This window comes from Mustela erminea, chromosome 6 (assembly GCF_009829155.1).
Source record: "Mustela erminea isolate mMusErm1 chromosome 6, mMusErm1.Pri, whole genome shotgun sequence".
In the NCBI taxonomy this organism is placed as follows: Eukaryota; Metazoa; Chordata; class Mammalia; order Carnivora; family Mustelidae; genus Mustela; species Mustela erminea.
In genome coordinates, this window is record NC_045619.1 from 123,799,117 (window position 1) to 123,825,835 (window position 26,719).

Consider the following 26,719-nt stretch of genomic DNA (forward strand, 5'->3'; position numbering starts at 1 on the left):
AATTGGTGGTTTTGAGGGGGGAGGTAAATGTGGGGGGCGAAATATACAAAGGGATTAAGAGTTCACTTATGGGACACCTGGGTGGCTCGGTCAATTGTGCATCTACCTTCCACAAGAGTCATGATCCCGAGATCCTAGGATGGAGCCCTGCATCAGGCTCCTTGCCCAGCAGGGAGCCTGCTTCTCCCTCTTCCTGCACGCCCCTTGCTGTTCGCTCTCTCTCCCTCTGACAAATTAATAAACAAAATCTTTAAAAAAAAAAAAAGTATACATATGTTGATGAGCACTGAGAAATGTATAGAATTGTTGAATCATACTGTATACTTGAAACTAATGTAACACTAATGTTAATTATACTTGAATAAAAACAAATAAGAACGCAGGTAGTTATAGTACCTCAGAGTTTTAGTGGGTGATTAAATATTAGGAGGCAAGTCACTTCAATAAATGACAGCGACGTTGCTATCTATTTTTTAAGTCATTTGGATGAACAAAAATGAATTCAATAATCCAGAGAGAATATATAATGTATTTGAGGTTAATACATTCGTATTTGAGTCTGTGTATTGTATATTATACAATATATTTGAGTCTAAAGATGTGCTTCAAAATATGTTTTTGTGGGTTAACAAAATACTTCAATCTTAGGTCAAACTTGAGACCTTGGGGTAGCAGAGCAGGAAAATATTCAAACAGAGTTTCAGATTTGTTTGTACTTTTCAAAGTGCCCTCTCACACACCATCTGATCAAATTCACAGTCATTCTTTGAAGCAGATATTATAAGGCTTAAGACTTGTCTGTCCACGGTCAGTCACAAAGTATGTATAGTTATGGAACTGATCTTGCGTTATCTAGCTTCTGACTCTCAGCCTACAGCTCTGCCCTATCAAATCTTAACATTCATCCTTCTTTCTGGGATTTACCTTGGACTTCAATAAAATAGCCCTACGAAGTACTGCATTTGGAAGGAACTCTGATATACAACTTTTTGACTTTGAAAGCACTTAGTGGTTTATCACTCCCATTAGAAAAACATTTCCAAGAAGAAGACAAATGTCCAAAACCTGTAATTAAAGTTTTGAGTATACAATTCAATTAAAGAATTTGGATACAGCTGGTACTGTACTGACTCTTTTGAGTTGATGTTAAAACTGCGATACTGTTACAACATTAAACCCACCAATTTTAAAAGATTACTGTTATTTCTAAAAAACTGAGCCACATGTGATCAGTCTTGTCTTGAATAACAGTTGCCCTCAGGAAAAAAAAGGCACATCCATCTTATTAGTTCTATGCCAATTTGAAAAATAAAGTTTAAAATGAAGCCCCCAAAATTAAGCCTTACATTATTTTTTTTTAAAGATTTTATTTATTTATTTAAGAGAGAGACAGTGAGAGAGAACATGAGCAAGGAGAAGGTCAGAGAGCGAAGCAGACTCTCCATGGAGCTGGGAGCCTGATGTGGGACTCGATCCCGGAACTCCAGGATCATGACCTGAGCCGAAGGCAGTCATCCAACCAACTGAGCCACCCAGGCGTCCCGTAGCCTTACATTATTTTTTAACCCTTTTACCACATGAACACTAAAATTTTTCTTGGGCTTAAACGGTAAGTATTCTCTTGGGACACCTGGGTGGCTCAGTTGGTTAAGTGTTTGCCTCCAGCTCAGGTCATGATCCCAGGGTCCTGAGATCCAGTCCCCCATCAGCTCCTTGTTCAGCAGGGAGCCTGCTTCTCCCTCTGCCTGCTGCTCCCCCTGCTTGTATGTGCTCTCACTCTCTCCCTGACAAATAAATAAAATCTTGAAAAATAAATAAATAAAAGATAAGTATTCTCCTATGAAGAAAGTTGAAGCATAATAACAGTATTCTGTTACCAAGTCCATGATATAATATTTCTTGAAAAACCTTCCTCTAGTGGAAGTATTACTCAGTCATGTGCACAGTTTCACCATCTGTAAAATGGAGTTTATTTTTTCATATGAGTTAATAGTGGCATTTGGCGGCTTTAGGAACCTCAAAACATTTCCAAAGTGCCACTTTTTCTATCATAAGAAAGATTTCTCCTCACGCTAGTTTGTAGTTCACTCTTCATCTTCCATGACATAATATCCTAGGACTCAGGATGATGGAAACTTAATTCTGCTCAGGCACATAACTGCTCCAGTCCATGGAAAGTAACAGCAATAAGATGTGGAATTCATCTAAAAAGTGTAATTACACATTAAATGATGCAGTTTATGCTGGACATCTGCAGCATATCATTGTAATTAATCAAGAGTGGGTAAATGCAAAAATATTAAGAGGGTAAGCGTGTTCTGTCTCTATTTTTCTCTCCACTTATATAGAAAATAAACAGCCAGGAAGAATGAGTAATTTACGAAAAGGTTTATATGAAAGGAAATCTTGAATCTTCAGAGTTCTTAGATAGGAAAAGCTCTCAAGAGAATTGATTCTAAGTAAAACCTTTACTGAGAGGTCTAAAATGATGGGAAAAAAAAAAAGATGGAAAGAAGAAACAGAATAAGAGAACGGCGGAGTGAGGCACTTCAAGGAAGTTTCAGACTACTTGTCATCCTTTGAAGAAAGTTAAATGATCAAAAATAATTCAAACATTCTTTGTCTACCCGGTCCTGGAAAAAACTATTACAGATTCACAGCGATCCAGGGAAAACAATCCAATATAAGTAAGATTATGTGTATTTTTAAAAAATATATGTGGACCCCCTCCCAAAGTATAACTGTACTGGTAGAATTTCAAATGCTCTGGTATCTGCATGGAAAAAGAACTTAAATCATTAAACAACTATGGGGCTCCTATCATATTATCAACACTGTTCTCAATGCTAGGAGATGAGTAGTAGGAGGTGGTCCCTGCCCTTGATAACCTAAGAATCCAGGCAGTATGTTGAAGCATACCAACCAACCAATAATCGAAAACTATAATAAACTATTACAGTACTGATCTGAACAAATTATCATCAGGACACAGAGAAACAAGTGCTTACCTCTTTAGCCTAGAAGCAGCAGAAATGCAGAATAATAAGCAGTCTCTCGGAGGAAATGGCATTTAAGATGGTATTTGACAGATGAATAGTTGTCTCCAGGTAGGCCTGGGAAGGAGGTCCTTCATGAGCTCTGGATGTTCTCTGAAATCCTTAATGTAACATCAAACATGTTTAAAATGTACCCATATCAGATATTAAAGTGTGATTTTTAATTTACACATAATCATAAGAGCTGGACTGCACTTACCAAGATACTGTAATGCTACATTTTGTAAACCATGAATTAAATATTTATTAATTAAATTCTGTGATTTTTTTTTCATATATTTAACAAAATACATTGTTCCCTTTCTCCAAAATTTTCCTAGACTCTTGGAAAACTCTTAGTCTCCAAACACTGTTCCTGTGGTACCTGATAAAAAGTAATGACTAGGGCTAATGTCTACCAGCCACAGGATTTGGCTGGAAAAGAGAGTCTGGGAAAATGTGTGTTTGAGTCAGGAAAAAAAAAAAAAAGTTGTTTTTTTTTTTTTAAGTGGGGTCAGAGGCAGACGGAAAGGTAGAGAGAGGATGTTAGGCAGGCACCATGACCAGCACAAAGGCCCCTGTTGGGGCTCAATCTTACAATACCTGAGATCATGACTTGAGCCGAGATCCAGAGTCAGATGCTAACCTACTGTGCCACACAGAACGCCCCTAGTCAGAAAATCTCTTAAGATCACTGATTAACCCTTTGGAGATAAACTCATTATCATATTTACATAAGGCATTCTCTCTCTCCTGCAGTTAGATGTCATCAGCAGAATGACTGAGAGAGCATCCACTTTGAGAATTTTTTTCCTTCCTGTGATCCCATGATCATGGAATCCCTTAGTCTTCAGCCTTGGTTTCTCTATTCATAAACCAAGGACAGTACTACAATCCTATAAATGCTTAGTATCTAGTTTCATAAGGAAGACTCTAGAGATGTAAAGCAGTATAGCAGCCACAATAACCCAGGGCTTTTTATCTAGCACTTTCCTTTGAACCCAGGAATGGCAAAAGTTCCTAAAATGCTGCCTTCACTCGAAAAAAATGTAACCAGAAGATAAGGATTCCTCCCTTCTTTAAAATCGTACTGAAAGAGAATTTCTTTTTAAATAGAAAACACTTGGGAAATGTTGATTTTCTTTGTGAATTATCACATCTAAAATCATACTGAGTGACATACGGACGCTCATTGAACACTATTTGCAGTGGAGGGGCAGCAGCGACTTCTTTTTTACATTCCAAGTGGGTTTTTTGAAACGCAGCGCTGCTTTACAAAGTCCACGGTGTCCGGGAAGCCAGGCTGCCAGTGCAGAGAAGCAGAAGCAGCTTGGAGAACCTCCCCGTGCAATGGGTGCCCTCAATTCACCTGTGGCTGCAGCCGCCGCAAGAGGCCGCGTGGACGTCCAAACAAGCTCAGGCCTATGTCTGTCTTCCCTTCTCATATACAACCGGGTGCCGAGAAATCTGAAATCCCCCAGGGATCACAGAGGACGCTCCGTTTGGCGTCTTTTGGCCTGAGAAGCGTTCTGGCCACGCAGGAGGGGTCAGAGGTCGGGCCTCGCCAGCTGTCTCTGCTCCTGACAGTCTGGCCCTCACCAGGGTGTCCCCTCTGTCACCTTCTTCAGGAGTCCGGGGGCCCCATTGCGAGCTCTCAGTGCTCTCAAAGGAGTACCCAAGTCCTGGCTCTAGAACACGCTCTTGGTCCGGTTCTCCTCCACTCGAAGTGCAGCTAACAATGGCAATGGGCGGAGATCAGCACCCAAAATAGGAAGACGGGAAAGAAGGAGATGATGAAGGTCAGAAGCCTTTGGCCTCCACCCCGCAGGGGAGTCGCAGGCGGTTCTGAACCCCCGCGCAGGCGCGTTCAGCCAAAAACTACAACCAGCGGCGTGCGGAACAGGAAGCACCACGTGGTGCACGCAGCACGCAGCGCGCAGCTCGCTCCACTACGAGGCTGCGGCTTCCTAACTCCGGCTTGTGCTGGCCGGGGCTGCTTTGCCCCTTCAGACTCCGTGTGGGACAACTCACAGAAGCTGGGGAGGCCACCTCTTCAGGCAGCTCTTGTGCTGAGACCCAAAGCAGGGAAGCCCCGCGTGTCCTGATCCCAGGAGCCTGATCGAGCCCCAAGCCCCCACTCCCAGCCTGCAGGAGTCCCTACCTAGCCGGTCCCCTCAGCGCCACTACTCCACTCCAGCCGGAGTCTGCGTCCAGAGAGCAGTTCAGTATGCAACGCAATGTATAAACTTTGTTCAAGCCTTGAGAAATTGGGTTGGCGCTTTCCCTGTAGAGTGACAGCAGTAGGGTCTGAGAAATTTGGCATAGGGGAAGTAGACTAATGTTATTAATGTGGTGAATAAATATTTAAAACACAGGATAACCAGAAATTTTAAAATGCACAAGCTAAGTATTTTACAATTTAAGTACCTTGTGTAATTTACATATGCATAACCAGCAATGTGTGCTGCATGTTGCAGCTCCTACATACTTGCACTCCAAAAATCCCATTGAAATTGAACAAATTCTTTCCAGCTAAGGGTACTGTGACTGTTGCTATTGTTAGGTTAAGAGGTTACAAATTATGTGCTTCAAACACCAAAAAGCGTTGTTATTGTTACTGTTGTCATTGTTGTTAGGTTAGGGGTTTGCAAATTATGCGCTTCAGTCACCATCTCTGTCCCCCAAAAGGCAAGTCACCCTTCTCTCCCATCTTCCCAGTGCATCCACTTCCCTCTCCCAACACACACACAAGTAACCAGCATTACTGATGCTGATATTAAACACTTGGGTTGAATAATTAGAACTTGAACAGTTAATTACTTGCAGGAAAAAAAATGATGGACTTTTTGTTAATTCAGAGAAATGAATTACAGCTGCAGTCCCTAAACAAGTTTGGGAGGAAAGTGATGTAGGAACAAGTCAAAGTACCTTATCTCGGTTAGAACTAACACCTTTAATAAATTCTTCTCTAAGAAGAAATTATCACAGTTAACATTGTATGTGCCTGCCACTGTCATTTTTATTTTTACAAGGAAAATCCAAACACTCTGAAATTTGATGGCATTGATTTATGTATGATGTATATTTTCTCACAAAAAGTAATGTCAGAATTCTGTTACCTTTTTTATTTTGTAAAGGAGGAAACAGTAGCTCATTAACATATATGAGTCATCCAAAGTTTTTAATTCCTTTCCTTCCAATAAATGAATACATTGAAATAGTTATATGACAACTTTGATCACCTCTATAAACTAGTTATATTATTTATTCTGATTGACAATTATAAAATGTATTTATTGGATGAAATTAATAATTATATCAAGAAAGAGTCAGTGATAATGTAAAAATATTTTTCAGGTTTTTTGGGATAAAGTAAAATATTGCAGAACTCTTCAGTTATTAGAAAGATGTTATTATATAATTGAGTCATTCTTGTTTCCAAAACCAGCGTTTGTTACTACACTCAGAGAACATTTATTTATATCTGCCCCAGCACGTACCACAGAACCTAGCACATAGTAGTTGCCAAATCAATATTTGCTGACTGAAAGACCAATTCTGTATCACAAAATTATTTTTTATTTGACATTTAATAACATCCAGTGCTTAAGGGGTTTTATTAATACAGAAATAACATTTATTGTATGAAATTAATCCAAAATGGAAAATGTTAGTGATTTTTTCAGTTTCATATTCTATTAAATAAGTAATGCAATTAGAAAATTACAAAAGCAAGCAATTAATACCATTGCCAGAATCAGTCCGTTCATAGAGCGCTGTATGTTTCTTAGTTTGAGGGGGTTTTTTTCCCCAGAAAAGTGGGGAGTAGATGAATCATAGCCAAACTGCAACATATTTCCTCAAAACTTTTCTTGTGCGTTCTCTTAGCAAAACTTCCACACACACACACACACACACCCGTGCTATTGCACCTGGACTTTATCACCCACAATCACACTGCCGTGATTACCAATTAAAACTATGTTGTCTTTACTGCGATTCAATTCCTATCCTGTTTTTATTATCCAGCTGAAGTCCTCCCTCCTCCAGGAAGCCTTCCCTCCAAAACTTAGCCTGCAGCAAACTCTTTCCTCTGAACTTTCAGACTGATTATAAGAGTAGAAATAGCCACAGAAGTGTGTCAGTTCAACCTTATTTTGTACTAAAGTAGAAACTGAGGCCCATCCGGAGGGATTAAGCAAATGGCCCAAATTCACAGCTTTACAGTAGCAGGAATGAAAAGATCTCTTTTTTGCCATTACTTCTGCTTCATTACTGCATACCTATCGGGTATGGGTCTTTGTGTATCTTCATGTCTACATGCTAATCACTGTGCTTTGTATGTATTATTATATTTTGGGTGTTTTGTTATAAATGTTATATAAAACACATATCCCACTATTCATTTTAAAAATATTTGCTCAATGATTTGATAGATGTGCTCATATGGTGAACACATAGTTGTTTTTTTCAAGGCTCTTTGGCAACAATCCAATATTTTGACAGTCTCACCTCAACTGATAACATTTTACAAAACAAGTTCCATGTCAAAACAAATAGAAAAGGGGGCAAAAAGCTTAGAAACTTGAGATAATTTACAATTTTTGTAAGAGAGAAAAGCACATTAATTTTACCCTATGCCATCTTATCACCCCCAGCAAAAGAACTGGAGATACACACCCTCACACTCTGCTTAAAACTGCAGTAGAGATAAATGCATACAAAAGAACCTGAGTATATGGGGAGTAGGAAGGAGGGGGAAGGGATACTGGCAAAGCAGAGTTCACCGCTCTATAATAATAAGGTTATTTGTTTCTAATCGGTATTTAAAAAAAAAAAAGTGTTTCCTTTTAAATATTCCCAAGATGTTCTGACATTTTGAGCCAAAAAGGAGACCTCTAACAGCTGCTGGGCCAGAGCCAGGACTTCTACCCTCACACCTGCCCTTCATCCTCCACTAGTTGCAAGTCCTTTCAGTAATACATAGCTGAGGTGAGTGTTGTGTCCCGAGTGCTGGAAACCAGATTGCCCAATTCCTACTGTTTGCCACTACCTTTAGTGAAAGTCAGACTTCATTAAGTCTAGACACTTGGCAGTTCCCTCCTGATGAGGCGGTTTTTGTTTTTGTTTTGTTTTGTTTTGTTTTGTTTTTTCTTGCCGCAAGTCTTTGACCTGATGTCTTTGGCAAAGTTGGAGAGTCAGGAATTCAAGCAGATGCTGAGGTTGTATCTTAACCCCATAGCTACCAATAGAGGGCTCGAAGCATCTGTCATCGCCTGGTGGGGGGAAGGGGGGGTTATGCAGAAGAGATGGTATAAGTTTGATGAGATGTTAAAACTTGTTAAAGTTGTCAGAGGGATGTCAGACTTTGCATGTGTGGCCCACTTTTCTCTGCACTGGCCTCACCTGTGCCCCGTGCCCACTCAGCATCATCTGTGCAGCTCTCACGCCACCTGACCTCAAGGTGTTTCATCCAGCCTCACAGTTCCTTTGATTCCTTTCACGTGGATATTGGCTAGAAATTTCTCACTGAGGTGTTATGTTAGGGGGAGGAGTCAAGATGGCGGAGAAGTAGCAGGCTGAGACTGCTTCAGCTAGCCGGAGATCAGCTAGATAGCTTATCTAAAGATTGCAAACACCTGAAAATCCATCGGCAGATCGAAGAGAAGAAGAACAGCAATTCTGGAAACAGAAAAACAACCACTTTCTGAAAGGTAGGACCGGCGGAGAAGTGAATCCAAAGCGACGGGAAGATAGACCCCGGGGGGAGGGGCCGGCTCCCGGCAAGCGGCGGAGCAACGGCACACAAAATCAGGACTTTTAAAAGTCTGTTCCGCTGAGGGACATCGCTCCAGAGGCTAAACCGGGGCGAAGCCCACGCGGGTTCAGCGTGGCCTCAGGTCCCGCAGGGTCACAGAAGGATTGGGGGTGTCTGAGTGTCGCAGACCTTGCGGGTATTGGAACGGGAAAGCCGGCTACAGAGACAGAGCCGACAGTAAGCTCACAGCTCGGTGTTACCTTGAACCGGTCGCAGGCTTGGAGAGCTCGGAGCGCGGCCGGAGGTCAGGCAGACGGGAGTAACTGGGCGCTGTTCTCTGAGGGCGCACTGAGGAGTGCGGCCCTGGGCTCTCGGCTCCTCCGGGCCGGAGACCAGGAGGCTGCCATTTGTATTCCCGTCCTCCGGAACTCTACGGAAAGCGCTCAGGGAACAAAAGCTCCTGAAAGCAAACCGAGAGGATTACTCACCCCGGCCCCGGGTAAGGGCGCTGTAATTCTACCTGGGGCAAAGACACTTGAGAATCACTACAACAGGCCCCTCCCCCAGAAGATCAAAAGAAATCCAGCCGAGACCAAGTTCACCTACCAAGGAGTGCGGTTTCAATACCAAGGAGAGCAGCAGAATTCCAGAGAAGGAGAAAGCCAAGCACGGAACTCATGGCTTTTTCCCTGTGATTTTTTTTTTAGTCTTGCAGTTAATTTAATTTTTTTTCTTTTTCATTTTTTGTTTTTTTTTTTTTTTTTTCTCGCCTTCGGGTAAAATTTTTTTTTTTTAACTGTTACCTTTTTCTTTTTTAACGATTTTTTACTAGTTTAATATATATATTTTTTCTTTTTTACATTTTTCTTAGGTGTTTTCCTTTTTTTTTTTTAATTCTTTTCTTTTCTTTTTTCTTTTTTCTTTTTTTTTTTCTTTTTTCTTTTTTTTTTCTTTCTTCCTTTTTGAACCTCTTTTTATCCCCTTTCTCCCCCCTCACGATTTTGGATCTCTTCTAATTTGGTTAAAGCATTTTTTCCTGGGGTTGTTGCCACCCTTTTAGTATTTTACTTGCCCCTTCATATACTCTTATCTGGACAAAATGACAAGACGGAAAAATTCAACACAAAAAAAAGAACAAGAGGCAGTACCGAAGGCTAGGGACCTAATCAATACAGACATTGGTAATATGTCAGATCTAGAGTTCAGAATGACAATTCTCAAGGTTCTAGCCGGGCTCGAAAAAGGCATGGAAGATATTAGAGAAACCCTCTCGAGAGATATAAAAGCCCTTTCTGGAGAAATAAAAGAACTAAAATCTAACCAAGTTGAAATAAAAAAAGCTATTAATGAAGTGCAATCAAAAATGGAGGCTCTCACTGCTAGGATAAATGAGGCAGAAGAAAGAATTAGTGATATAGAAGACCAAATGACAGAGAATAAAGAAGCTGAGCAAAAGAGGGACAAACAGCTACTGGACCATGAGGGGAGAATTCGAGAGATAAGTGACACCATAAGACGAAACAACATTAGAATAATTGGGATTCCAGAAGAAGAAGAAAGAGAGAGGGGAGGAGAAGGTATACTGGAGAGAATTATTGGGGAGAATTTCCCCAATATGGCAAAGGGAACGAGCATCAAAATTCAGGAGGTTCAGAGAACGCCCCTCAAAATCAATAGGAATAGGCCCACACCCCGTCACCTAATAGTAAAATTTACAAGTCTCAGTGACAAAGAGAAAATCCTGAAAGCAGCCCGGGAAAAGAAGTCTGTAACATACAATGGTAAAAATATTAGATTGGCAGCTGACTTATCCACAGAGACCTGGCAGGCCAGAAAGAGCTGGCATGATATTTTCAGAGCACTAAACGAGAAAAACATGCAGCCAAGAATACTATATCCAGCTAGGCTATCATTGAAAATAGAAGGAGAGATTAAAAGCTTCCAGGACAAACAAAAACTGAAAGAATTTGCAAATACCAAACCAGCTCTACAGGAAATATTGAAAGGGGTCCTCTAAGCAAAGAGAGAGCCTACAAGTGGTAGGTAGATCAGAAAGGAACAGAGACCATATACAGTAACAGTCAACTAACAGGCAATACAATGGCACTAAATTCATATCTCTCAATAGTTACCCTGAATGTTAATGGGCTAAATGCCCCTGTCAAAAGACACAGGGTATCAGAATGGATCAAAAAACAAAACCCATCTATATGTTGCCTCCAAGAAACTCATTTTAAGCCCGAAGACACCTCCAGATTTAAAGTGAGGGGGTGGAAAAGAATTTACCATGCTAATGGACATCAGAAGAAAGCAGGAGTGGCAATCCTTATATCAGATCAATTAGATTTTAAGCCAAAGACTATAATAAGAGATGAGGAAGGACACTATATCATACTCAAAGGGTCTGTCCAACAAGAAGATTTAACAATTTTAAATATCTATGCCCCCAACGTGGGAGCAGCCAACTATATAAACCAATTAATAACAAAATCAAAGAAACACATCAACAATAATACAATAATAGTAGGGGACTTTAACACTCCCCTCACTGAAATGGACGGATCATCCAAGCAAAAGATCAGCAAGGAAATAAAGGCCTTAAACGACACACTGGACCAGATGGACATCACAGATATATTCAGAATATTTCATCCCAAAGCAACAGAATACACATTCTTCTCTAGTGCACATGGAACATTCTCCAGAATAGATGACATCCTCGGTCCTAAATCAGGACTCAACCGGTATCAAAAGATAGGATCATTCCCTGCATATTTTCAGACCACAATGCTCTAAAGCTAGAACTCAACCACAAAAGGAAGTTTGGAAAGAACCCAAATACATGGAGACTAAACAGCATCCTTCTAAAGAATGAATGGGTCAACCGGGAAATTAAAGAAGAATTGAAAAAAATCATGGAAACAAATGATAATGAAAATACAACGGTTCAAAATCTGTGGGACACAACAAAGGCAGTCCTGAGAGGAAAATATATAGCGGTACAAGCCTTTCTCAAGAAACAAGAAAGGTCTCAGGTACACAACCTAACCCTACACCTAAAGGAGCTGGAGAAAGAACAAGAAAGAAACCCTAAGCCCAGCAGGAGAAGAGAAATCATAAAGATCAGAGCAGAAATCAATGAAATAGAAACCAAAAAAACAATAGAACAAATCAACGAAACTAGGAGCTGGTTCTTTGAAAGAATTAATAAAATTGATAAACCCCTGGCCCGACTTATCAAAAAGAAAAGAGAAAGGACCCAAATAAATAAAATCATGAATGAAAGAGGAGAGATCACAACTAACACCAAAGAAATACAAACTATTATAAGAACATACTATGAGCAACTCTACGCCAATAAATTTGACAATCTGGAAGAAATGGATGCATTCCTAGAAACATATAAACTACCACAACTGAACCAGGAAGAAATAGAAAGCCTGAACAGACCCATAACCAGTAAGGAGATTGAAACAGTCATTAAAAATCTCCAAACAAACAAAAGCCCAGGGCCAGACGGCTTCCCGGGGGAATTCTACCAAACATTTAAAGAAGAACTAATTCCTATTCTCCTGAAACTGTTCCAAAAAATAGAAATGGAAGGAAAACTTCCAAACTCATTTTATGAGGCCAGCATCACCTTGATCCTAAAACCAGACAAGGATCCCACCAAAAAAGAGAGCTATAGACCGATATCCTTGATGAACACAGATGCGAAAATACTCAACAAAATACTAGCCAATAGGATTCAACAGTACATTAAAAAGATTATTCACCACGACCAAGTGGGATTTATTCCAGGGCTGCAAGGTTGGTTCAACATCCGCAAATCAGTCAATGTGATACAACACATCAATAAAAGAAAGAACAAGAACCATATGATACTCTCAATAGATGCTGAAAAAGCATTTGACAAAGTACAGCATCCCTTCCTGATCAAAACTCTTCAAAGTGTAGGGATAGAGGGCACATACCTCAATATCATCAAAGCCATCTATGAAAAACCCACCGCAAATATCATTCTCAATGGAGAAAAACTGAAAGCTTTTCCGCTAAGGTCAGGAACACGGCAGGGATGTCCATTATCACCACTGCTATTCAACATAGTACTAGAGGTCCTAGCCTCAGCAATCAGACAACAAAAGGAAATTAAAGGCATCCAAATCGGCAAAGAAGAAGTCAAATTATCACTCTTCGCAGATGATATGATACTATATGTGGAAAACCCAAAAGACTCCACTCCAAAACTGCTAGAACTTATACAGGAATTCAGTAAAGTGTCAGGATATAAAATCAATGCACAGAAATCAGTTGCATTTCTCTACACCAACAGCAAGACAGAAGAAAGAGAAATTAAGGAGTCAATCCCATTTACAATTGCACCCAAAACCATAAGATACCTAGGAATAAACCTAACCAAAGAGACACAGAATCTATACTCAGAAAACTATAAAGTACTCATGAAAGAAATTGAGGAAGACACAAAGAAATGGAAAAATGTTCCATGCTCCTGGATTGGAAGAATAAATATTGTGAAAATGTCTATGCTACCTAAAGCAATCTACACATTTAATGCAATTCCTATCAAAGTACCATCCATCTTTTTCAAAGAAATGGAACAAATAATGCTAAAATTTATATGGAACCAGAAAAGACCTCGAATAGCCAAAGGGATATTGAAAAAGAAAGCCAACGTTGGTGGCATCACAATTCCGGATTTCAAGCTCTATTACAAAGCTGTCGTCATCAAGACAGCATAGTACTGGCACAAAAACAGACACATAGATCAATGGAACAGAATAGAGAGCCCAGAAATAGACCCTCAACTCTATGGTCAACTAATCTTCGACAAAGCAGGAAAGAATGTCCAATGGCAAAAAGACAGCCTCTTCAATAAATGGTGCTGGGAAAATTGGACAGCCACATGCAGAAAAATGAAATTGGACCATTTCCTTACACCACACACAAAAATAGACTCAAAATGGATGAAGGACCTCAATGTGCGAAAGGAATCCATCAAAATCCTTGAGGAGAACACAGGCAGCAACCTCTTTGACCTCAACCGCAGCAACATCTTCCTAGGAACAACGCAAAAGGCAAGGGAAGCAAGGGCAAAAATGAACTATTGGGATTTCATCAAGATCAAAAGCTTTTGCACAGCAAAGGAAACAGTTAACAAAATCAAAAGACAACTGACAGAATGGGAGAAGATATTTGCAAATGACATATCAGATAAAGGACTAGTGTCCAGAATCTATAAAGAACTTAGCAAACTCAACACCCAAAGAACAAATAATCCAATCAAGAAATGGGCAGAGGACATGAACAGACATTTCTGCAAAGAAGACATCCAGATGGCCAACAGACACATGAAAAAGTGCTCCATATCACTCGGCATCAGGGAAATACAAATCAAAACCACAATGAGATATCACCTCACACCAGTCAGAATGGCTAAAATCAACAAGTCAGGAAATGACAGATCCTGGCGAGGATGCGGAGAAAGGGGAACCCTCCTACACTGTTGGTGGGAATGCAAGCTGGTGCAGCCACTCTGGAAAACAGCATGGAGGTTCCTCAAAATGTTGAAAATAGAACTGCCCTATGACCCAGCAATTGCACTATTGGGTATTTACCCTAAGGATACAAACGTAGTGATCCAAAGGGGCACATGCACCCGAATGTTTATAGCAGCAATGTCCACAATAGCCAAACTATGGAAAGAACCTAGATGTCCATCAACAGATGAATGGATCAAGAAGATGTGGTATATATACACAATGGAATACTATGCAGCCATCAAAAGAAATGAAATCTTGCCATTTGCGTCAACATGGATGGAACTAGAGCGTATCATGCTTAGCGAAATAAGTCAAGCAGAGAAAGACAACTATCATATGATCTCCCTGATATGAGGAAGTGGTGATGCAACATGGGGGCTTAAGTGGGTAGGAGAAGAATAAATGAAACAAGATGGGATTGGGAGGGAGACAAACCATAAGTGACTTTTAATCTCACAAAACAAACTGAGGGTTGCTGGGGGGAGGGGGTTTGGGAGAAGGGGGTGGGATTATGGACATTGGGGAGGGTATGTGCTTTGGTGAGTGCTGTGAAGTGTGTAAACCTGGTGATTCACAGACCTGTACCCCTGGGGATAGAGTATTATGCCTCCATCAGAAAGGATGAATACCCAACTTTTGTAGCAACATGGACGGGACTGGAAGAGATTATGCTGAGTTAAATAAGTCAAGCAGAGAGAGTCAATTATCATATGGTTTCACTTATTTGTGGAGTATAACAAATAGCATGGAGGACATGGGGACTTAGAGTGGAGAAGGGAGTAGGGGGAAATTGGAAGGGGAGGTGAACCATGAGAGACTATGGACTCTGAAAAACAATCTGAGGGTTTTGAAGGGACGGGGGGTGGGAGGTTGGGGTACCAGGTGGTGGGTATTATAGAGGGCACGGATTGCATGGAGCACAGGGTGTGGTGCAAAAATAATGAATACTGTTATGCTGGAAATAAAAAAAAAAAAAAAAGAAAGAAATTTCTCACTGAGGTTTCTCATTTCTTTTTTCTTTTTTTTTTTTTTAAAGATTTTTTATTTATTCATTTGACAGAGAGAGATCACAAGTAAGCAGAGAGGTAGGCAGAGAGAGAGGAAGGGAAGCAGGCTCCCTGATGAGCAGAGAGCCCGATGCGGGACTCGATCCCAGGACCCTGAGATCATGACCTGAGCCGAAGGCAGCGGCTTAATCCACTGAGCCACCCAGGCGCCCCTCTCATTTCTTTTTCTACTCATGGTACACAAGAAAGAAGTTGAAACTGCTTCCATACTAGTAGAATATCTACCTTAAAGACCAGGAAGTAATGGAGATAGCGTTTTTGGATCTTGATTCACACTCAACCCCCACAGCAGCCCTGGTTTCCAGGATAGGTTTTGATTTCTTGAATCAATGTAGTTATGACTTGTGTGTCCTTTCTGAGAGCAATGCTCATAAGTCCTTGAGCTGGTCCTACTCTCTAGGTTACACAGTAATAGTAATAAAGATTAGAATGGTAGTAGTATTTATTGAAGACCTTCTTAATGGTAAATACTAAGCACATTTTTTACGTATATTAATTCCTTAACCCCGTATTAGGGTCTTCTGGGTATATGCTTTCTGATTCTGTTTCAGAGTATATTCTGATTCTATTTCATGTGTATTATGAGAAATTGGATCATGTGATTATGGAGACAGAGAAGTCCTATGATTTGCTGTCTGCAAACTAGAGACCCAGGAAAATCAGTGGTGTGATTCAACTGGAGTCTGAAGACGTTGAGATATAGGGAAACTGGTTGTGTAAATTCCAGTCTGAGGAGAGGAAAAGATGAGATGTCATGTCTCAGTTAAAGCACTGAGGCAAGAAAAAAAGGGGACAAATCTTTCTTCTGCTTTTCTTTCTGTTCAGCCCTCAGTGGATTGGAGGAGGCCCACACACGTTGGGAAGGACAGTCTACTTATCTGAGTCCACCAATTCCAATGCTAATCTCACCCAGAAATACCCTCACAGACACACTAAGAAATAATGCTTAATCTTGGCACCCCATGGTAGAATTCAGACTCTGTCTCTACAAAATGCAGCTGAGCTATGAGGCTTAGGGGCCTCCTACAATGTGCATTCTGTAGTAGTACTAATGATAATAAATGACCACATAGGTTACCCATTGATTAGACACGTGCTTTGAGTTAATTTTAAATGAGTTTGATTTCTGCACTGAAGTACCTCATTTACACTCTCTCCTCTGGTTCCTCTGAATAGGAGCACCTCCAGTTGGCTGCCTGGAGCTGGAAGAATGGTCAGTAGCTATGCAGCATTAGGGGTTGTTGGTTTTTTATTTGTTGTTGTTGTTTTGTCTTTTGTTAAATCTCGGGCATTTATCTATTAACAACGTCTTTAGATATTTGAATGTTTCTAGAGTAGCATTACAATCTGAGTCTACACCAAAGTATAACCGAACATTCACGTGGTTTCTTTCTTCCTCAACCTTATACTATAGAAGGGAATCCACTCTTTACCTGCAAGTAGAAAACCTGAAACTTAATTATAGGAAAGGAGAACATAAAAATGCAAACCTGTTATTTTCCCCCGTTTCAAATTTCATCTTTCTCCTTTACTATGGAGACAAAAGATTATTAGAAAAAAAATTTTCAGGTGCAATACTTACATGGCTTTCATGTTTCATAAATTTGAAATGTGTTCTGAATTTTTATGTCTTGGTAGTTCTAGGGGAAGTGCTTACTTTTTGTTTGCTTTTCTGAGATCATTTAGAAGAAGGAAGTACTTCAATTTGTTACGTTGTAACAGTTCCTAAGCATTTTATTCTTCAGAACCTATGAGTATGGAGTTGGAAGACTTATTAGGGACATTTTTAAGTTTTCTTATTTTTTATCCTGGTATCTTCTAAAACTTCCGGAGTTAACTATAACACTACATCCCTAAAATTAAGTGAAAATTATTTATTCCTTTGTAGAAATCAATTTAGTGGCCAAGTGCACATAATTTCACTTCTACTACCTTATTTATCTGGAATTATCAGGGGAAAAAAGAATCTGAATAAGAAAATTCCCAGAAATTTAAGTTTATTAATTTAAATGGTTGACAAACATTTTTGCTTTAAGAAAGATGTGTGAAGCAGTCTAACCACTTTGAGTTTCTGGTTTCAGTAGAGGGAAATATCATGGAGTGCTAACATAGTGCAACCAATAACACAGCTATGATCTCATTGTGAGGTTTTTCCTTCTTTTTTTTTTTTTTAAAGATTTTATTTATTTATTTGACAGATCACAAGTAGGCAGAGAGGCAGGCAGAGAGAGAGGAGGAAGCAGCCTCCCCACTGAGCAGAGAGCCCGATGCGGGGCTCGATCCCAGGACCCTGAGATCATGACCTGAGCCGAAGGTAGAGACTTTAACCCACTGAGCCGCCCAGGCACCCCGAGGTTTTTCCTTCTTACATTAAATTCAACAAAGCTAATTCAGCAGACTTATTTAATGAACACCTGTAAAATTGGATCCCATGTTAAGTTGTTGCAATTGCAGAAGTGAGTAAGACAACCCACGTAAATAGCACTCAGATCAAAACATAAAACATGACCAGCACCCAGACATGGGGTTTCTCCCAATCATTAGCTATGCCTTCTTCCCAAAGGTAACTACTCTTGATCTCTCGTGTCTTTTATTCAACATTTTTCAATATTTCAATATTTTTTATTTCATATTTCAATATTTGTTAAAGTCATTCATTTTTTGACATTTCACAAGTTTCCATTATTTGAAGTATTGGCTATTGGGATATATCAATGATCTATCCATTTCATTGTTCTTGGATATTTTGAGTTTGGAGTTATGCAAGCAATTCTGCTCTGAACGTTCTTGGACGTGCCTCTTCGTAAACATATTTTGCTATGTATGTGCCTAAGAATAGAAATGCCACGTATTAGGATAAATGCATGCTTAATTTTAATACAAACTGCCAATGAGCATTCCATATTTTCTGCATTAATTTATTATCCCACCAGCCTAACAGTTTTTATTGCTGCATGTCTTCTCCAGCATGTGGCATTGTCATCTGAAATTATAGTCATTCTATTATGTAACTCATGAGGTTTCAATTTGCATTTCCTTCATGAATAAGGAGGTCAAGACCTTCATTTATAATGTCTGGCCATTTAGTTACACTCTCATATAGTTCTTAATCAGACTTATTACTGATTTTTCTATTGGGTAGCCAAACTCTTACTGACACATAAAAATTCTTTGAATACTCATCATTACAAACTCTTTGTTGAATATATATTTTGCAAAAAAATTTTTTCCCACTATCTCATGCTTAGTAATCTTTTGATGAAGAAAAATTTCTAACTCTATATGTTCCTCTTTATCAATCTTTCTTCTTTATGGCCAGTGACTTTTGCATATGCTTTAGGAAAATATTCATACCCCAGTGTTATGATGATTTTCTTCTATGTTAATTTTTAGAATCTTATTATTTTGCCTTTTATAGTTAGCTCTTGAATCCACTATTTTATTTTATTCTGTGAGATGGGTGACGTAGGGGTTAAATTTTTATTTTCCAGTTGGCCCGTGCATTTATTGACAAAGCCACCTTTTTTTCAGAGCTGGACAGTGTTATATTTGTCACTAGCTATTGAATTATGGCTTCATGTAACAACATTGATAAACACGAGAAAAATATTATTAAGCCCAAGAAAACAAGTTATAGAGGAATGTAAAAACTGAATTCTTTTAAATATATATTATATCTTGTTATGAATACTGATAAACAATAACTTGTTTGGGGTTACAACTTTGATGAGCCTATAAAGAAAGTGAAGGTAGTAATAAAACATTCAGGACTGTGTTAACTCAGAGTGGGGAGGGAAAAGGGCAGTATTACAAGGGACACAAAGGAGGGTGCCTGGGTGGCTCAGTTGGTTGGGCATCTGCCTTTAGTTCAGGTCATGATCTCAGAGTCCTGGGATCGAGTCCCACATCGGGCTCCCACCGACCTCCCCTCTATTGCGCTCTCGCGCTCGCTCTCTCTCTCTCTCTCTCACAAATAAATAATAAAATCTTTTAAAAAGAGGGGGACACAAAGACTTTAAAGACTTGTAAGTATTCATTTTATTACAGTTTTCATACATTGCAAATGCTTAATAAATATTTTTTGTGTCTGTTTAGTAAGTTTGAGAAAAAAATAATAGTGATTGACAGATTATCCAAGGACAACCACACAGTTGTCTGGCTACTGAGTCCCTTTTCATCCCTCTTCACTCTCTGTCCTTTAGGATTCTCCTTCGTTTCTTACAGCTTAGCTATACATTTAAGAAGGTGTTTGTTGTGCTCTGGCCAGCATTTCTAAGTTCTGTTGTGTTTTGTTGAGAGGCTTTCTAAGATTTGTATTTCCATATGCAGGACACAAAAGTCCTTCCCTTCACTTCTCCTACCTATCTCCCCTGCAGGCTCCAATCCCCTTCCTCCATCCCACTGAAACTGCTATTGTCAAAGATAAAATGTCTTCCGTGTTAGTCGGTCTTACAGATTCTTTCTCTACTGGATTCATTCAATACAGTTGGCAACTTCCTATATCTTGGTGTATTTTATTTGCTGCTCGGATACCACAATCTCTGAATTCTCTCTTTTTTAAAAAATATTTTATTTATTTATTTGACACAGAGAGAGATCACAAGTAGGAAGAGAGGCAGGCAGTGAGGGGGCAGGGGAGCAGGCTCCCTGCTGAGCAGACGGCCCAATGCGGGCATCCCAGGACCCTGAGATCATGACCTGATCTGAAGGCAGAGGCTTAACCCACTGAACTACCCAGGCACCCCTCAATTTCTGAATTCTTGTGTTACTCTGTTGGACTCTTTTTATTAGCCTCATTCCCTGGCTCCTTCTCTTGTGCTGATAGCTTGGTGTCTGTGGCCCCAGGGCTCAGTGCTGGACCCTTTTTTCTACCCCTGCCTTCTTCCTACATGATCTCATCAGTCCCATGGCTTTAACATGCCCAATGTTTCCCAGATTTATCTCTTCAGCCCTTGTTTCCATTTTAGAATGAGAGTTCTGTACTCATTTGCTTACTTGACACTCTTATTTTCATGTCTTACAGGCATCTCAAATTAGCATTTTAAAACATAGTTCTTGATTTTCCGCAGCTCTCTTCTCAAGCCACTTGGTATCAGTGGGACTGAATTCAGCTGCAAAGAAGAGGAGGAAAAAATATATATATATAATATATATGTATATAAAACACATATATATACATATATAAAATTATATATAATACATAAATATATATATAAAACAGCAACTTAAAATATAACTTTTGTTTCTCTTTTATATAAAAAACGTCTGAAAGTCAGCATTCAGAGCTACTCTGAAGGCTCCTTGGTCATCAGATTTCTTTTTATGTTTCTGATTCAGTGCCTTAACAGGTGCTTCTATCTTTCAAATCTCTTCAGTATCCACAGTCATCTTGGCATGCCGCCCATCTTGCCCAGGTTTCCAGAGGGAAGATGAGAGAAAGATAACAGGGTGAAAAGGGCACATCACTCAGATTGAAGCAACCTTTCCAAAAATTTCACACAGTATTTCCAAATATATCTCTTCGGCCAAAGGGCACACACCTAGCTGCAAGGAAGGGAATACAAAAATGGATTTCAGCTGGACCCGCTTCCCTCTTTCCTACAATTTGAATTGTGTTGCCAAGAAGGAAGGAGAAACTTGGTGCTTTGCATTGAGTAAAGGTCTCTTACTCACTATTTCTTCTGAGTCCTTGCCATCTCAGCACACAGAACTACTGTCTGCCTGCTGATTCAAATAAAAATCCTAGCTAGGGCCATTCTTGATTCCTTCCTACATCTTGTCCATCAGATAGTCCTCTTAGTTCTATTTCCAAAATAACATCTTGAGTCTATCATCTTTCCTCCTCCTCATCTGCCATTCTCTTACTATAAACCCTCATCATTTTCTTTCAGTGACATTTAATGATTTGTAGTGTCTAGTTATGAAGTCTGAAGGTAACTGATTAGTTAAAGTTTGATATTTTGCAGCAGCCCTTATAATATGTAAGATACGGCCTAGGAATGTCAGGTAGCAAAGAGATTAGGCATTCCTTGTAACCTCAAGGAGTTCACAATCCAAAATGGGAACTAAGAGAAAAACTGTATCTATCTATATTCTAACTCAGACTTCGGTAAGTGTTAGCAAAGATATATAAAATAGATGTGAGTTACTGCTATCTATACTATATAATCCACCGCACCCCACATGTAGCTAGTGTACTGCACCATCTAAAATCACGCCCTCCGAGGCAGTTGCTTTTTCTTACACCAAAAAGTTTCTTCCATCCTGATTCACCTTTTTTTGGTCATTATTTTCTCCAAAAGCAAATCAAAAACAAAAATAACAAAAGAACCACCACCAACAAAAAAAAACCCCAAACAATGAAGAACACCACTCTTTCTGAAACAAGTTTCTACACATTTCTGACATTACTATCCAGGTATGGAGGACATTCTTTTCCAACACTCTGCCTCACTTAGGGATGCTACTTAGCTTACTTCAGAGAAAGTGAGCAGCAAGTGATATAGGCTGATTAATCTGCCTTTTTACAGGGTGGCAGCCTCAGGAAAAGGCACCGTTAGAAAATCAAAGCAGAAAAACTTTAAGGGCTCCAAAGTGCTCTAGAGATAAGGTGTAAGTGAATTAAAAAGGAAAGATTTAATAGCTTTAGTTTATCTCAGAGAATAAATGCTTCATGACATTGAAAGATGTTTACTAAGCTGTTTATTTATAAGAACCAAGACTAATATCATATTAAGCATTGCAAAATTTAATAATGTTATGGTGCTATTTTAAATTTGCTTCGATGATTCTTTTATCTTTTATTTTCCCAGTTCTTGAAAGGTATTTGTAGCTATAGTTTTATTAATATGAGGCATTCTCAGAATTCTTGGTATAAGCTACTTAATAATAATAATAGATAGCATTTATTATACAAACACTGTACTATGCAAAGATTAAAAGATAGTTAATATCTTATTTTTCCTATATCCTTTATAAAGCCTGATTCTGGCTGGATGCATCTTAAGTAGTTAATACACATTTGTTTGTTCTGCTGTAATGTTGAGAAAATACTGTATTGGGAATTATAAACGAAAACATGATTCTTAACTCTCACTTTTATTAAATGGAATAACCTGGTTGGTTTTTCATAGACTACAAAACTGCTAAGGTTTCCCCCAGCTGTAAATCCTTCCTTTTTTTTCTTCCTTTCTTTTTCTCTTTATTTCTTTCCCTCCGCTGCCTTTCCCCAATTTTCTCTCCCTTCCTTCTTCCTTTCCTTCTGTTCTCTATCTGTGAGCACTCTGGCCTATTTTGGAATATTTTCATCCATTCAACAAATATTTGTTGAATGTCTGCTGGTAGGGTATTAGCCATTGTTCCATTTACTGGGATTCCGCAGGGAGCAAGATAAGAACAAACTGAACAACCAAGTTGTTGCATTCTCATGGACTTCAGGGTTTGTAGCCCGTTGAGGGAAAACTGTCTCCTCATTCATTTGTTCTTCCATAGTGCCTGGAGGAAGGCATTGACTCTGTTGATACTTTAAGGAAAAAGCATTAATGAATGTAGAACAGAAAGAAGGAATGAATAAATAAATGATGAAGTGAACTTTTGACCCCTTTAGGTTTGAAAAAACAGCTCTGTCCTCGTTGAATTATAATTAAAGGAACACTGGATGACCTCAGAAAGACTGAACCCAGGAGACAAAAGGTAAGTAATCATAGGCAGTTTCGGTTTTTTCATGTGTTCATCTTCTTACAGAAATTTCATTTTCACAAATTATACACCAGCGTCGCTAAACAACCTTCAGTGCTCTGATTTCAGACCTTCATAATCAGCTGAGAAACATTTCAAGATGTCACAAACGGGAACTATTCTCAGGCTATAGTTCAGTTCCAGTAACATTACCATTTATGTGCATGAGTTCTGTAATTATTTTAATATAATTGCATTTTGTCCCTATCACTTTTTGAAAAATATGAAAACCAGAAACAAATATGCTGATTCAACCTGGCAAGAAATATGACTCTCATAAATCTAATTAATAGTTTTCGATAACAGTGGAAGAAAACACTTAAAGGTTAAAAAATCATATTTGATTCTCATTAGATTTAAGCGAGGATAGTATGCATTTGATTGTCAGATTAAAACAAAAAAGATTAAGAACATGTATGTAATGTTGGAATTTTATCATTGAAAACTGGATCTAACAAAAAAGAGATCACTTCCCCCCCCTTCAGCTCTCTGGCAGACAAACTCCCTATATTTGACTATTGCCCATGAGACCTTCACACACGCTTTCCAACATGCGTGAAGTATGAAAGTAGGCCTAACAAATGGGGCCATCTGGTAGCTAATTGGTTATAACAGTCTCCCTTCTCCTCAAAAGTAAGTATCCCTCCCCTTTATCTCTCCCTTTCTTTTTTCCTGTCACTTTTATTGTTCCTCTGTGATTTTTTTTTTTTTTTTACTACATTAGGCTTCCTAGTGATGCCTAAATGTAGTCATAGGCAATGTACACCTGAGTACAGAGCTAGAGAACTTAGAATGGATTGACCTTTGCTGTGAATTTTAAATATTCAAAGGTTCTAGAATCTATATGCTTCTTCTGTCATTTTCAGAAAGCTCCAGAGACTTGAGATTTGTTAACCTTGGATAACTTGACTAGCATAACATGGCATGCTGGAAAATGTGTATATATGCTGGCACTGAATTAAAAATTTGGCTCAGTCGTAGTTCATTCACATAACCATGTGCTAGCTCCTCAGCCACATAGAAAGTAAGCTTCCTCATTTATAAAATGTGTATCTGATGACTCAGTATCATTGTGAAGATTGCAAAGACATATGTATATGAAGCATCTGGCATACAGCAGGCACTCAGTAAATATTTTTATACTAATTATACTGTATTGGAATAAATCACTGTTATGCTTAAGGCATGGATACAGTTTAATGAAAATAAAGGTTCTCCCTTGAAAATAACTTAAATATTAAAAGCAAAATAGCTTTCTTTCCATATTTTTACCTGATCCTGGAGAAAGCATTAATCAGGGAGACCTGAGTGGTTCAGTCCAACTCTCATTGATTTCAGCGGGGTTGTGATCTCAGGGTCATGGGATCAAGGCCCATGTTGGGCTCCATGCTCACTATGGAGTCTGCTTATACCTCTCCCTCCTCCTCAGCCCTCCCCCTGCTCTTGCACAAGCTCTCACATGAGCTTTCTCAAAAATAAGTAAGTATTTTTTAAAAAAAAAATTATTAAATTCCTAAATGTTCAATGATGGAGTCTTGGGAAATCAGTGACAATTACTAAAGTAATTAAAACAGTGATTAAGTGGGGCGCCTGGGTGGCTCAGTGGGTTAAAGCCTCTGCCTTCGGCTCAGGTCATGATCCCAGGGTCCTGGGATCGAGTCCCACATCGGGCTCTCTACTCAGCAGGGAGCCTGCTTCCTCCTCTCTCTCTGCCTGCCTCTCTGCCTACTTGTGATCTCTGCCTGTCAAATAAATAAAATCTTTAAAAAAAAAACACAGTGATTAAGTTAATTGTTAAAGCGGACCCTTTCTTAAAAGTAAGACAGAATATTATTCTGTATGTTGACTACCTGGAATTTAAATAAAAACTTAAAGAACTAAGAGAATGAACAAGATGTTTATAATTTTCTTATGATCCAAAGATACCAAAATGGTACTGACTCGTGACCTCTCTCATTATCTGTACTTAGTGAAACAAGAAAACTTCCCGGAAAGAGTGAGATTGAAAGCATTTGTATCTGAAAATGAGGCAACAGTAAGAATTGAATGTCTTCTTCTTTCATTTACCTAGCACTGTAAAAACCTTTAAATATTCCAGGGAACACAGAGGGTAACCATTAAAACTAACAGAAACCAATAGTCAAGGAAAGATCATTTCATTTCTTTAATATACTTACTGCTGTCTTCAATATATTTCCTTTTCTCTTCCCCAAATTGCTTTTCCTCTTTTCCTGTGGCTAGTGGCTTATTTTCCCAACATCTCAAAACTCTTCTCTCAATTCTTTGATTTTTCATCCTCCCTCAGGATTTTTCTCTTTCCATTTGTAGTCAGTTTGTTGATTCTACACTGTAAGATATAAAGGCAATTCAAGTTTGTCATTTAAAAGCAATGGGTAGATAGAAGAAAAATCCATCTGCACTTTTTTTCATAAAGGTGGTGGATTAGGTTTTCAGTGATGGGTAGGGTAAAAAGTGAAGATGCAATAAGAGTTTAGATGTAGGAGCACCTGTGTGGCTCAGTTGGTTAAGGTTCCGACTTTTGGTTTCAGCTCAGGTCATGATCTCAGGGTCGTGGGATCAAGCCCCGCATCAGGCTCCATGCTAAGTGGGGTGTCTGCCTGAAGATTCTCTCCCTCTGCCCCTACTGTTACTTGTGCACGCACATGCACTCTCTCCTCCTTTCTCTCCACTCTCTTATTTCTGCCCCAAATAAATAAATCTTCAAAAAAAAAAAAAAAAAAAAAGAAGAAGAAGTTGGATGTACATTTTGGGTAAAGTTAATGGCAAGAGCAAATAAAGACAGAAAAAAAAATATAGATTTTGGCATAAAGAACAAGTAGTCAAGTCTCAGGGCTACTGGGATAAGAGCCTAGAAAGATGGGCAGTATGAAGGATAACTTTGAATGCAGTCTAAGAAAGCTGAACTCTAGTGAGTTTCTAAGAGGGAAAGAGCATAACATCTCCAAGAAATTAGACTGGCAATAGAGTGGAGAAGGATTATAGGCAGAACTATAATGTACTAATTATGCCTAAGACTTTTCAGGTGCCCCAAATATGAAATTTGTTAAGTGGGCAACAATGTTAGTGATAGAATGGAAAGTAAAGGAAATAAAAGTAAAGGAAACACAAAGACTTCTCAAACTAGTGCGCCACAGGAAATGGTATTGGCATTAATATGAAGTCAGAGGGAGGAGCTCGGGGTGGGAAAGGGAGATGATAAATGCACGGTGAGTCATTGGTGCTGGAACGTCAGTAGAATAACGAAATGGAATACGTATCTTGGGAAAATTATGGTAAAAAGAGGATATAAACCTGTATTTTCCTTGTAGTGAACATGAGCTTCATAGAATCAGTATGGTTTTCTCCATTGTAAAAATCATAATAAAAATGGGAGTGAAGCTAGAAATATGTAGGGACATAGATCTTTATTACCAAAAAATCAGTACAGAGTCAACATCAAAGTGAGAAGTTCTTGCTTTAGCACTAGGGTTAGAAGAATTTGTGAATACCTTGTAACTGAAAGCATTCATATTCCCCACAGAGGAAAACAATGGCTGTTTA